Below are 15,047 nucleotides of genomic sequence, written 5' to 3' on the forward strand. Positions count from 1 at the left end.
AAAAATCAATCAATCAATTAATTAATTAATTTTAAAATCTACCTTCTTTAAAAAAAATTTTAAGGTGTTAAGTCATACTGATTTTCTGACCACAGTGAAATTATAGCATTAAGAGTCTATTTTTAAAAAGAAATAGGCATAGAAGTACATGCCTGTAATCCCAGATACTTGGGAAGCTGAGGCAGAAGTTCGAGGCCAGCCTCAGGAACTTACTAAGACCTTGTGTCTAAATAAAGAGTTGGGGATGTAGGCTCAGTGGTAGAGCACTTGCCTAGTATGTGCAAGGACCAGGGTTTAATCCCCAGGTCCGCAAAAAAAAACAAACAAAAAAATGAGAGTGGTGGACTTAGAAGAGTCTGAGAGAGAAAGTGTGTGTGTATAAGAGAGATAATAAAGATCAGAGCAGAAATCAATTAAATAGAAATAAAACACAACAGAGGAAATTCAATGAAATCAAAGGACAGGGACTAGGGTATAGTTCAGTTGGTAGAGTGCTTGCCTCACATGCACAGGACCCTGGGGTCAATCACCATGGTCACACACAAAAAAATCAAAGGACAGAGTTCCACTTCTGGGAAGATGGAATAGACATACTGCTCCCTCTTTTTCCTCACTAATAAGTACAATCAAAAACCACAAACACTAAAAATAAATATATTTCCAAAAGTGAAGAGAAAGACCCAAGGTATAATGCAGCAGTGAGTTTCCTGGGTATTTCTTTTTCCTAGGACGCCCTACTCTTACAATGGAAAAAATCAGCAACCAGGATGCATCAATGGGCACAAACCAAAAAGAAATGTTAAAGCCTGGGGCTAGGGATGTGGCTCAAGCGGTAGTGGGCTCGCCTGGCATGCCTGCGGCCCAGGTTCGATTCTCAGCACCACATACAAACAAAAAAGATGTTGTGTCTGCCGAAAACTAAAAAATAAATATTAAAAAATTCTCTCTCTCTCTCTCTCTCTCTCTCTCTCTCTCTCAAAAAAAAAAAAAAAAAAGAAGAAGAAGAAATGTTAAAGCCTAACAAAGTAAGACACCTGCTTGCCTACTATGCATGAGGCCTTGGGTTCAATTCCCAGCATCACACGTGAAAAATATATAAATTTAAAACTCCCAAAATAGAAATCTGAAGGCCCGAATGTTTCACTGGAAAACAGTGCCAAAATGTTTAAAGAATTAAAACCAATTCTGGCTACTCTCCTCTAAAAATGAAAAAGGAAGGAGGACTTTCCAATTCATTATGTGAAGCTAATATTATCCTAATAATAAAACCAGACAAAGAAAATATAAAGGGAATACTATATAGTAAAATGCTTAACAAAATTACACAGGATCCTACAACATATAAAAAAGAATTATATGCCATGACCAAGTGGAGCTTACTCTTGAGTTGGTTAAATATTCAAATATCAATTAACATACTCTACCATATTAGGTAAGTAAAGAAAAAGATAACTGTCAGCTACTGCATACAAAATAATTGATCAAATTCAATGCCCATTCATGATTTTAAAAAGCTAAGAAAATTATCAATAAAGTATAGGTGTACACTTCCTCAACTTCATACAGAGCTTCTACCAAAAAAAACACAGTTAAAGCTGAGCACAGTGGTGCATGCCTATAATTCCTGCAACTTGGGAGGCTGAGGCAGGAGGAATACAAGTTTGAGGCCAGCCTCAGCAATTCAGCAAGGCCCCAAGCAACTTAGAACCTTTCTGAAAATAAAAAATAAATAAATCAAGAGAGCTAGAGTGGGCTGGGGTTGTGGCTCAGTGGTAGAGCGCTTGTCTACTACGTGTGAGGCCCTGGGTTCAATCCTCTGCACTGCATAAAGATAAATAAAGTAAAGGTATTGTGTCTAACTAAAAAAAAAAAAAAAAAGAATTTAAAAAAAATTAAGGAGCTGGGGATGTGGTTCACTGGTTAAGTACCCCTGGGTTCAATCCCCAGAAGAAAAAAAATAAATTAATAAGCGGGCAGTTACTATAGTACTTACTAGTTATCACCACTGAGTGAATGCTTCCCTCTAAAGTCAAAAACACTTGTGTATTCACTCTCAACACTTTTAATGAGTACAGAGCTAGAATTTCTAGCCACAAATCAGACAAGACTAAAAGGCACACAAATTGGAACCAATATAAAAATAATCCTACATATAGATGACATCATTATCTGTATAGTAAATCCCAAGGAAAACTACAATAAAACCCTTAATTTAGAAAACTATAAATACTTAAGTCAAATATATTTTCACATACTATCAAAGAACTCCAAAATACAATATATATTATTATTGACAATTGCTCCCTCCAACATTAAATACTTAAGATATAATCTACAAAACATGTTTATAACTGATATACATTAAAAGCTATACAACACTGATATAAGAAATCAAAGAATATCTGAATGACATAAATGTCCATGGATTAAAGACTCAACATGTTTGGCTGGGGTTGTGGCTCAGTGGTAGAGTGCTTGCCTAGCATGTGTGAGGCACTGGGTTCAATTGTCAGCACCACATATAAATAAATAAAGTCAGGCTGGGGATGTGGCTCAAGCGGTAGCCTGGCATGCCTGTGGCCTGGGTTGGATCCTCAGCACCAAATACAAACAAAGATGTTGTGTCCACCAAAAACTAAAAAATAAATATTAAAAATTAGGGCTGGGGATGTGGCTCAAGCGGTAGCGCACTCGCCTGGCATGCGTGTGGCCTGGGTTCGATCCTCAGCACCACATACAACAAAGATGTTGTGCCCACCGATAACTGAAAAATAAATGTTGAAATTCTCTCTCTCTTAAAAAAAAAAAAAAAAAAGAAGAATCGCATCTTAATAAAATCTACATGTTGCATGTGGCTGAAAAGCCTAAAATAAATAAATAAATTAATAGAGCTGGGGACATGGCTCAGTAGGTTAAGCACCCCTGAGTTCAATCCCTGATACAAAAAAAAGATGGCATTGGAGAATTTGGAAACCCAAAGCCAAAACCATGAACCTTGATCTTAGTCTAATGCCTTACACAAAAATTTATCCAAAATATATCACATATTAAATTTAAAGCAGGGCTGGGGATGTGGCTCAAGCAGTAGCGCGCTCGCCTGGCATGCGTGCGGCCCGGGTTCGATCCTCAGCACCACATACCAACAAAGATGTTGTGTCCGCCGAGAACTAAATAAATATTAAAAATTCTCTCTCTCACTCTCTCTCCTCTCTCACTCTCTAAAAAATAAATAAATAAATAAATAGATAGATAAATTTAAAGCAGAAAACAACAAAATTTTAAAGAAACAGAAGAAAAATCTTCAGGATCTAGCATTAGATAATAGTTTATCAAACTTGAAAGTAAAAGCATGATCCATAATAAAAGGAAAAATTTACAAACTGCTTCATCAAAACTAATAAATCTGGGGCTGTGGATATAGCTTAGTTGTACAGAATTTGCCTAGCACATGTGAGGCCCTTAGAGGACCACCACCACCACCACCACCACCACCACACACACACACACATACACACATACACACACATACCCCACACACACACACAAATCACAAGTCAGAGAATCAAGAAGGTAGGGACTATTCAAAATAAATACATGTATGAATAGAAAATGTCCCTGAAAAAGCCAGCCTCAGAACTCGGATATCTACTACACAAAGACTTTAAAACAAGCATTTTTAAAATGCTCAAAAACCTAAAAAAAAAAAAAAAAAAAAAAAAAGCTTGTGAAGAAAACAGTGTATGAACCAATTGAAAGCATTAATAGTTAGAAAATATAAAAAGAAACCAAAAAGAAATTCCCAAGCTGAAAAGTATAATAACCAAAAAAAAAAAAAAAATTCCCTAAAGGAGTTCAAAGCAGATCAGAGCATGCAGAAAATCAGCAAACTTGCAGATAGGACATGGAAATTATCAAGTCTGCAGAACAGAAAGAAAAAGACTGAAGAACAATGGTATATACCTGTAATCCCAGTGACTTAGGAGGCTGAGGCAGGAGGATCACAAGGTCAGCCTCAGCAAAAGCAAGGTGCTAATCAACTCAGTGAGACCTTGTCTCTAAATAAAATACAAAAGACGGCTGGGGATATGGCTCAATGGGTAAGCCCCCCATTAGTTCAATCCCTTGTATCAAAAAACAAAAAAAAAAGCCTGAAGAAAAGTGAACATGCCTAAGGAATCTATGGGACCAAATAGGTCAACATTTGCATTGTTTAAATCCCACAAGAAAGAAAAACACAGACAGGGAGAATATCTCACTGAAAACTTCCCATATGTTATAAAAGAAATGAACATAAACATCCAAGAAGCTAAATGAACTCATAATGTCCCACACTGAGGCACATATACTAAAATTTCAAAAGACAAAAGCCTGATGTGAAGGCACACACCTATAATTCTGGTAGGTTGAGGCATTCCAAGTTCAAAGCCAGCCTCAGCAAGTTAGCTAGGCCCTCAGCAACTTAGTGAGACCTGTCTCAAAATAAAAAATAAAGAACTAGGGATGTGGCTCAGAGATAAGTACCTCTGGGTACCCCTCAGCCCATCCCAAAAAAAGAGAAAGAAAAGCCAAGAGCATAACAGCACGCATCTATAGTCCATTACTGGGCAAGATGAGGCAGGAAGATTACTTGCAGGCGTTCCAAAAGAAGCTGAAGCAACACAGCAAAACCCCAATCCCAATCAATCAACAATGCTGAGTAAAAAAAAAAAAAAAGAAGGGGTGGAGCTCAGTGGTACAGTGTTTGCTTAGCATGTGTTAGGCACTGGGTTCGATCCTCAGCACCACAAAAAATATATATAAATAAAGGTACTGTGTCCATCTACAACTAAATAAGATTTTCAAAAATAAAAGAGAATCTTAAAAGTAATGAGAGAGAGAAATGACTGTTCACCTCCCAAAGAGCACTGAAGCATATCAGAAATCTTGGAAGTCAGAATACAGCGGGCACACTTCAAAATTCTAAAGAACAAACTGCCCCAAGTACTCCAGAGGCTTAGGTAGGATTGCTTGACTCTAGAAGTTCAAGAAAAGCCCAGGTAATACAGGGAGATCCCATCTTGGAGAAAGGAAAGGAGTGAGAACTATCAAACCAAGAATTCTATATCCAGCAAAAAAAAAGTCCTTCAAAGATGAAGGAGAAATTAAAAAACTCAAAAGGATTAATTAAAAAGCAATTAAATGAAAAAAAAATGAAAATTCCATTTAAAACATCAAAAATAAATTAATAAACTATTCCAACTAGGCAAATGACTTGTACATTAAAAACTTTAAAGATGCTGAATAAAGAAAAGAATGTTGGGCTGGGTTTATAGCTCAGTGGTAGAGCGCTTGCCTTGCATGCAAGAGGCACTGGGTTCGATCCTTTGCACCACATAAATATAAATAAAATAAAGATACTGTGTCCACCTATAACTTAAAAAAATTTTTTTTAAAAAGAAAAGAATGTAAAGACATCCCACCCATGTCTCAGGATAGAGGACTTAATGTTGCTAAAATGTCAATACGACCTATAGTGACCTACATAATCAATGAAATCCTATCAAAATCCCAATATCATTTTGTGGAGACAATTTTTAAAAATTCACACTAAAGTTTATTTAAATCCTTAAGGGACCTCAAAGAGTCAAACCTTGAAACGATAAATTTGAAGGATTCATACTTCCTGATTTCAATACATAATACCAAGTCAATGCATTGGCAAATGCCTTTAATTCCAGCTACTAGGTTTGAAGCAGGAGGACTGAAAGTTCAAGACCAGCCTAGGCAACTTAGGTAGACCCTATCTTAAAATAAATAAAAAAGGCTCTGGTAGAGTGCTCTTGAATTTTATATCAATAAAACTACCAAAACAAGGCTGAGAGAGTAAATGATGAAAAGAAAAAAGAAAAAAAAAAAACAACAGAATACCCAAATGTAGAATATCAACTAAAGGAAAATAAAAAGAGAAACAAAATGGGGCTGAGGATGTGGCTCAAGTGGTAGTGCGCTCCCTGGCATGCATGCGGCCCAGGTTTGATCCTCAGCACCACATACAAACAAAGATGTTGTGCCCGCCGAAAACTAAAAAATAAATATATTAAAAAAAAATTCTCTCTCTCCCCCCTCTCTCTCCTTCTCTCTTTAAAAAAAAAAAGAGAGAGAAACAAAATGTTTTAATAATAATGGCTGAGGGGCTGGGGCTGTAGCTCAGTGGCAGAGTACCTGCCTAGCATGCAAGAGGCACTAGGTTTGATCCATAGTACCACATAAACATAAACAAAATGAAGAAATACTCTTTATCCCTTCATCTACACCTACAAAAAAATTTAAAAGAAAAAATAATAAGGGCTGAAAATTTACTATAACTGATAACAAACAGCAAGTCATAGCAAATCTCAAGACAAGGAAAATTACCAAAAAACCTATACATTTAAACTGCAAAAAAACAAAGGTAAAATCTTTTTTTTTTTTTAAAGAGAGAGTGAGAGAGGGGAGAGAGGGAGAGAGGGAGAGAGGGAGAGAGGGAGAGAGGGAGAGAGGGAGAGAGGGAGAGAGGGAGAGAGGGAGAGAGAGAGAGAGAGAATTTTTTTTTAAATATTTATTTTTCAGTTCTCGGCAGACACAACATCTTTGTTTGTATGTGGTGCTGAGGATCGAACCCGGGCCGCACGCATGCCAGGCGAGCGCGATACTGCTTGAGCCACATCCCCAGCCCCTAAAGGTAAAATCTTAAAAGAAGTCAGAGAAGATCACTGTACCTATAGGAGAACAAGGATAAAAAAAAAAAAATGGACTTCCCATCAAAAACCATGCAAGGAAGGGCTGGGACTCAACCTCAGTGGTAGAGCACTTGCCTAGAACAGGTGAGGCATTGGGTTCTATCCTCAGCACCACATAAATAATACAAAAAAGTTATGGGGCTGGGAATGTGGCTCATTAGCGTGCTCGCCTGGCATGCATAGTGCACTGGGTTTGATCCTCAGCACCACATAAAAATAAAGATCTTGTGTCCACCAAAAACTAAAAAATAAATATTAAAAAAAACTCTTTTAAAAAAATTAAAATAAAGTTATATTAAAAAAAATCCAAGGGAGAAGAGATGGAGTGAATATTAAAGTGCTAAAAAAAAAAAAAAAAAAAAACAGGTACATGGCCCATGCCATGCAATCACAATTCAGGAGGCTGAGGCATCAGGACTTCAAGATCCAGGCCAGAATCAGCAATTTAGCTAAAACATAAGCAATGAGTGAGACCCTATCGAAAATAAAAAATAAAAAAGGGCTGGAGATGTGGCTCAGTGCTTAAGTGCCCCTGGGTTCAATCCCCAGTACCAAAAAAAAAAAAAAAAAAACTGGTTTGCTCTCCACTAAATTGAACTCAATAACCCTTTCTGGAACATGCTCCAACAATGTGAAGAATAGCTGGGCATAGTGGCACACACCAACAATCCCAGCAACTCAGGGAGGCTTAGGCAAGATGATCCCAAGTCCAAGGCCAGCCACAGCAGCTACTGAGACCAGTCTCATTTTTAAAATTCAAAAGGGCTGAGAATGTAGCCCAGTGGTAAAATGCCTCTCTGAGTGAAACCCTACCACAAAAAAAAAACACAAAAAATTTCATGAACAGAGACACAGCTCATCTAAATTTCCCATTCCATCTTTAAAAGAAAATAATAAAGCTGGAACTAAACCAGTTAAAGGTATACATATACTGGCAGTAGTTAATAAATCTCAGAGAAGATCCAACCATAATAAAATAGTATCCTTATAAATGTTGCTATTTTTCCTAAATTAACATCAAGTTGAAGGCATTCACAAGTCATGAGCAAGTGCACACAGACACAAACACATAAACAATTCCACCAGGGAATGGGATTGGTGCTCAGAGGTAGAGCACATGTTTTGAGGTCCTGTATTCAATCCCTAGCGGGCACGTGCACACACGCACATGGGTATACACACACAAAAAAAAATTTACTTCTCTAAACTATAATCTGCACTAAAGCATATCACTTAAGAGCACCAACTCTGAAGTACCCAGAGTTCAAATCAAGGCTCACTAATGTTTCATATAATTCAACAAATTACTAGATTTCTATATTACTAATATTTACTCCTCTCTTACCCCCACCCCAAAAATTTAAAAAAAAAAAAACAGTTAAGCATAACATCTATATCTCACTGTCCTATTGAGAGGGTGAAATTGCCTACTTCTCAATACTAAGTACCTGGCCTACAACCAGAGAACTATGCTACTTTGCAGATAAGAAAACTGAGGCTTAGATAAGCAATTGGTCACTTTTTTTTTCTTTTAGTTATAGATGGACAGCATGCTTTATTTTATTTGTTTATTTATTATGTGGTGCTGAGGATCTAACCCAGTGCCTCACAAGTGCAAGGCAAGTGCTCTGTCACTGAGTTACAGCCCCAGCCCAAGTGGTTCAGTCTTAAATCTAGTTGATCTGACTCCAAAGTCCATAGTCTTAACACTACTGCTATACTACCTGAGTGTCACTGGGTGAGACTGTGGATCATGGATTCTTTTTCTAAAATATTTTCCTTTACCACAATTACTCAAAAACAAGTATGCTTGCATTGCTACTGATTTCAGAGCAAATTTTTTAGTAAAAATACATTAGAACAGAATAATGTTTTCCCTGCACTAGTAGTTTAAAAAAAACATAGGAGGGACTGGGGTTGTGGCTCAGCAGTAGAGTGCTTGCCTAGCATGTGTGAGGCCCTGGGTTCAATCCTCAGCACCACATAAAAATACATAAATAAAATAAAGGTATTGGGTCCAACTACAACTAAAAAATACATATAAAAAAAAAATACACACACACAGGAGGCCAAAGGAAATAGCACATGCCTGTGATCCCATCAACTTAGAAGGCTCAAACTTGAAGACTGCCAAGTTTGAGGCAAGCCAGACAACCTAGCAAGACTGTCTCAAAATAAAAACTAAAAAGGGCTGGAGAAGTACATTAGTGATAGAACATCCTTTGGTTCAATCCCCAGTACTGAAGGGGGGAAAAAAGGAAAAAAGGACTGGTAATATAGCTCAGTGGTAGAGTGCTAGAATGCCTGAGGCCCTGGATTCAAAATGGGGTGGGTGGACAAACAAATGGGGGTTGGGGGGAGGAGACAACTAAATACTTTTTTTTTTTAATTTTTTTAATATTTATTTTTCAGTTCTCGGCGGACACAACATCTTTGTTGGTATGTGGTGCTGAGGATCGAACCCGGGTCGCACGCATGCCAGGCGAGCTCGCTACCGCTGGAGCCACATCCCCAGCCCCAACTAGATACTTTTAAGGACAAAAAAATAGCAACATTTTTAATAGGAGATAATCTTGAGACAGAAAGGGATGGTAGGAGAATGGTAAAAAGAAGGGAAGGAGAGAGCCCAGCACCCTGGAGAATGCCTGTAATTCCAGCGGCTAGGGAGGCTGAAACAGGAGGATAACAAGTTCAAAGCCAGACTCAGCAATGGCTGAGGTGATAAGCAACTCAGTGAGATGCCGTCTCTAAATAAAATACAAAATAGAGTGGGAGATGTGGCTCAGTGGTCCAGTGCCCAATTCCAATCCCTGATACCCAACACCCGCTGCCCCAAAAAAAAGAAGGCAAGAAAGGCTAGTATGTGTACTGTATTTGTAGAAAAATAAGGTATGTACATTTTTACACCCACATAAAGGCACTAGAAAATTAAAAAACTAAAACTAGGGAGTCGGAAAGAAAAATGGGTGAATGTGGGAAATTCAGGAAGAAGAATTTTTATTTTGTTATTGTTGTTTTAGGTTTTTTTTTTTTTTGGATTATTTTGTGCTGAGGACTGAACTCGGCACCTCATGTCTACTAAGCACACACTCTACCACTAAGCTATACTCCCAGCTCTTGGGAAAGAGAATATTTACTGTACCATCATTTTACATTTTTTTGAACCAGATCATTGTATCACCTTAGAAAAATAAAATAATTAAAGTATTACAATAACTTTAAAAAATTAGGTCTCAGATTATGATGCAAGAATATAGAGGTAGAGAAACTAAAGATACCTAGGATAGGATTTCTACTTAAGTAGAAAGTCCTGGAGGCAATTAGAAATAAGACCTGAAGTCTGGAAAAAATTGTTCAGATGATGATGACACTGGTATCCAGAGGCACCCACATTGTATGCATAAATTCACCAAGGGTGAGGTTATCAAATAGGCCAGAAAAGCAATCATGTAACTTAAATTTTAAATTAAGAAAAGTAATGCCAAAAAAAATTCAGAGGCTATAAAAGAAAATAGCTACCCAGAAGTCATGAAAATAGTGTTTCAAGAAAGAAAGCATGGATCTTGAGGGGTTTTGTTTATTGTGGTTTTTGGTTTTTTGTTTTGAAACAGGACCTCAACTATATTGTCAGGTTTGAAAGGAACTTGTGATCCTCTGGCCTCAGTCTCCCAAGTAGCTGGGATTATTGGCATGTGCCATGACACCCAGTTATAATCTTTGGCACAATGATTTTAAATGCTGAAAATAGGTTAAGTAGAATCGAAACTTTTTAAAAAGGGGATAGGCATTTAAAATTATTCACAAAATTTAAGAGTGCTAAAGAGGCAAATGTAACAGTGTAATGGTCGAATCAAAATGTATGGTATTTTCTGTACTTACAAATAAAATTAATATTAAAAACCAGTATAAAGGACATCTATTTTTCATCTGCTTCATAAGCATCACCCTTCTTTTGTTAACAGTACCCACCCCCCTGCATTAGGGAAACTGCTCTTACCCCTGACTCCAACTATGTAGTTCTATTGAGGGTTGCCATTCATAGTACCCTCCCCACTCCAGCCAGAGGAATGGTGGGTACATGATCCAAGACAGGTCAGAGTCCTTCTCAGGATTCTTCAAGAAAACCCCTTCTCGTGGTAGAAGGGGCTGGGAAGATGAGAGCCAAGAGCTGCCAGCAGTCATGGTTCCAGCCTCATGTAGTAGAGAGTCTGTAGTATGAGAGAATGAAATCAACACGCAGAGAAACAAGAGATAAGAAGTGAAGTCCTAAACCCAATGGAAGAAGGAAGAGAAAACAAATATACTAATAATGTAACTAATTCAGCTGATGTAACTTAAGACCAGATTTGGTTCAGCTGCCTGGTAAACAGAACAAAAAGAAAAATAGAATATTTCATGTATCTAACAAAAAGGAAGAGATATACCAGATCCTCAAAGGAGATAATCTTCCTGAAGTTAAATCATTTAAAGAAATTCTTGCACACAGATCTTTATTTAAGGGTCACTGAAAGACAAAATGGACAGTGTCCATGATGAGTGTTATAGCAAATGAAAATTTCTTATGCTATCATAATGACAACTGATATCTTTTAATCATCAAATATAACTAAGAGATTAGAACACAGTAGGCTACTGAAGAAGTGGAGCTAAAATCTATGGTCCTATTCCTTCAGGAAGGTTGAGGAAAAAAGGGGAAAAGGACAAAAGGGCAACGTAAAAAGTGGAACCCATAGGAAAATTCAAAAAATATGTATAATTTGAATGGGAAAAATCAAGTAAAGAAAAAAGACAGACTGAAGATAGAAGACATAACTAGTAATTGAGTTGAGGGCGGGCAGTGGTGGGGGGGGAAGACCCTAGAAGAAATGGGAAGCCAGGCATGGTGAACCATGCCTATAATCCCAGTAACTCCAGAGGCTGAAGCAGGAGGATCACAAGATGAAGGCCAGTCTCAGCAACTTAGCAAAACCCTGTCTCAAAACTAAAGTACTAATGATATATCTCAGAACCAAGTACAATCCCCACTACCAAAAAAAATTTAAAAATTAAAAAAGGAAAAAAATGGGGAAAGAATATCAGAAACACAGGTAGTTAATTCCACTTAAAAACTATACCCTCTCCATCTACCTAAAAATATCAAATGACAATAATGAGATAAAGGTCCATAAAGCCACAAATACAAAAAAGAACATAGAGGAAGACAATAGCTATAAAATTTTAGAATCTAAAAAGGAGAAAGATATGTAGTAAGTGACTTCATAGGGGTACAAGGTGTAGCTCAGTGGTAAGAATGCATGCTAGGCCCTGGACTCAAATCTCCTGCACCAAAGAAGAAAAAAAAAAAAAAAAAAAACAAAGATTTCACAGAGTATAAAAATAAGCTGCAGGAAGACAAGCCCTAAAGAAATATATCTTACACCACACAGCACCAAAAATTAGAAGAACCTTCGGTACCAGGCAATAAGAAAAGGAAAATCCAAAGGAGAGGGGTTTCAGATGAGGCTAAAACCAGGAGGGAATGGACATAACTTGAAAAGCAATCAAACAATCTCTTTCTCTACTACACTACTAAGTAACTATTTCTCTCCTATACTAGAAAAATATAATCCTTAATATTCTAGAGAAGGTATACCAGAAGAAATTAAGACTTGGGGACATTAGGATTAGCTGAGATAAAAAGTATCAGGTTTAAAAAGAAGAATTAAATGAAAATCTAATTCTACATACTCAAATCCCAGCATTCAAATAGTTCAAAGAATACTGGTAATCAAGTTTGCTGCCCTCAAATGAATAAATGGAGAGCTCTTTGAATAAACTGAGAACCCAGCTGGTCACCTAGAATGCAGTCAATCAGTTTCCAATCAATCCTTTAGGAGCCTGTCTTAAATTTGAATCAATGGCTAAGAGTCACTTGTTTTTTTTTAAGGAGTCTCTAACAAGAAAGATCAGAACAAAAAATACAAAGGAAAAGTTTCACAAGAAAACATCAGACAACTAAAACAAAACAAAACCCCAATTAATATTCTCAGAAAGGATACTGCCTCCAAAGAACAAAAAGTTACATATGGTGATGCACATCTGCAATCTCCACTACTTTAGAGACTAAGGCAGGAGGATCGTTAAGTTCAAGGCCAGCCCAGGCAACTTAGTGAGATCCTGTCTCAAAACAAAATAAAAAAGGCTGGGAACAGAGCTCAGTAGAAAGTACCTCTGGATACAATCCCCAGTACTGGTGGGGAAAAACTCAACAACGTATTTTTTATGCACCTTTTCCTGTGAAGCTCTTAGAGATATGCCAACCTAAACAAGAACCATTAAATATGAAGAAATGGAGACTAGGAAAAAAGGGACTACAACAAAAGCAGGAAGAAAATATCCTGAAAAAGTGTCGAAGGAAAATTCCAGACCTGTTCCTATAAGATGATCCTAAAGAGCAGTCAGTCCAGGTAGATGAAATCTAGAAGGTCTTCTGGTTTGAAAAGAAGAAGAAAACAAAAGAAAGGTAAGGGGAAAAAAAAGTAAAGAGAAGACAGGGGAAAGAGCAGTAACAGAGGCATAGGAATGAAAGGAAATGAAGGAGAAAAGAGGAAGCGGAGGGAAAAAGCAAGAGAGCAGGAGAAAAGATGAAGGGAGAAAGGGAGAAGGAAGGAGGAAGAGAATGAGGAAGAAAAGAACAGGACCAAGGATGGGAGTTGTATATGTAGCTCAGACCCTAGATTACATACACACACACACACACACACACACACACACACACACACACACACACGTGACCAAGGAAAGGAAAAAAAGTGGTAAAGGAAAACACAACAGAGAAGAAAGGAAGAGGGCTGAGGTTGTGGCTCAGTGGTAGAGTGCTCGCCTAGCATGCATGAGGCACTGGATTCGATCCTCAGCACCACATAAATGTAAAATAAAGATATTGTGTCCACCTAAACTTAAGAATAAATATTTTTAAAAAAAATCTATATACTACCTGATAGGTTAACCAAATGGGAAGATTTTAAGAGGAAAGATTTTGCCTTAGACAAAAAGCATAAAGAAAATAAAATTTTAGGCTGGGCATAGTAGCACATGCCTATAATCTCAATGATTCCAGAGATTGAGGCAGGAAGTCCTCAAGTTTGAGGCTGACCTAAGCAACTTAGTGAGAACCTGCTTCAAAAAATATAAAGGGTAGCTCAATGTAGCTAATGGTTAAGTGCCCCTAGGTTCAATCCCCAAAACAAAAATAATAATAAAAATAAAATTTTAAAAGGGCTAGGAATGTAGCTCAGTAATTCAATACCCAATACCAAAATAGAAAAAAGAAAAAAGAAAGGTCTAATGTAATGAGCCCCATGAGGCAAACAAACGCTGCTTGCCAAAACCCACTTCTCCCTTCTTACATACTGTAACAGAGTTCTTCAGTGGGCTCAACTTTAAGACCACACTTTGCTACTTCCCTAACAATTAAGAGCCAGTAAAATCAACTCTAAGCTGTTGGGTAAGATATCTAGGAGGACTTAAGAGTACAACTCAGTTGAGAGGGAAATTATATTAACACCTTACCCTCCCCACCACTTTTATATCTGCCTATAACTTCTTTGTGCTATCATAACAACTGCAGATCCAACTGTAATGCTATGGCCATGAAACAAACCTAAAAATAAAAACTATGTGCCAAAGATGGTATAATAGGAAGACAGATGGTATAATAGGAAGACACCCAATCCCTGGTGTCCACACAGAGCTGTCATAAAAAACTATAAAATGTCTTTTTGAACTCCTTTAAGGAAAAGAATAAGCCCCTAATTTGCAGAAGTAATTATAGTATGGTCTTTGTTATTAGTGGTCAAACACAGTTCTTTCACAGGGTGAAAGAAGTTGAAGCCAGATCACCCTGACATGCCAAATATAGTTCACAAAATACAGAGAAGAAATGCAAAAAATTTCCCAGTGACACTTTTACAACTCACAATAAGGGAACAGGAATTTCAAGGAAGACAACGCCTACTGAATATTAGATTGCAGTCAAAAATAACAAAGCATATGAAGACATCTATCTCCTCAGTTAAAGAATTTCAAAATCGGGCTGGGGATGTGGCTCAAGCGGTATCGCGCTCGCCTGGCATGCGTGCAGCCCGGGTTCGATCCTCAGCACCACATACCAACAAAGATGTTGTGTCCGCCGAGAGCTAAAAAATAAATATTAAAAAAATTCTCTTTCCCTCTCTCTCTCTCCTCTCTCACTCTCTCTCTAAAAAAAAAAAAAAAAAAAAAAAAACAAAAGAATTTCAAAATCTCTGA

At 37.4% G+C, this 15,047-nt stretch overlaps 1 protein-coding gene across 18 annotated transcripts in view; it reads right to left on the reverse strand.

Annotated features, from left to right (window-relative positions):
- The window catches only part of Mllt10 (MLLT10 histone lysine methyltransferase DOT1L cofactor), a 189,860-nt gene that overhangs the window by 162,786 nt on the left and 12,027 nt on the right, over positions 1-15,047 (reverse strand). For 2 of the 18 annotated variants that reach the window (XM_040277634.2, XM_040277631.2), the window contains exon 1: positions 10,756-10,909. The exons of 15 other annotated variants lie outside the window; for them this stretch is intronic. The gene's annotated coding sequence lies outside the window, so the exon portion shown is untranslated. Of the gene's footprint in view, positions 1-10,755; positions 10,910-15,047 lie in introns of those variants that run through there. One more of the 18 variants, XM_078023330.1, reaches the window with a different exon arrangement.

The sequence above is a fragment of the Ictidomys tridecemlineatus genome, chromosome 10 (assembly GCF_052094955.1).
Source record: "Ictidomys tridecemlineatus isolate mIctTri1 chromosome 10, mIctTri1.hap1, whole genome shotgun sequence".
Taxonomy (NCBI): Eukaryota; Metazoa; Chordata; class Mammalia; order Rodentia; family Sciuridae; genus Ictidomys; species Ictidomys tridecemlineatus.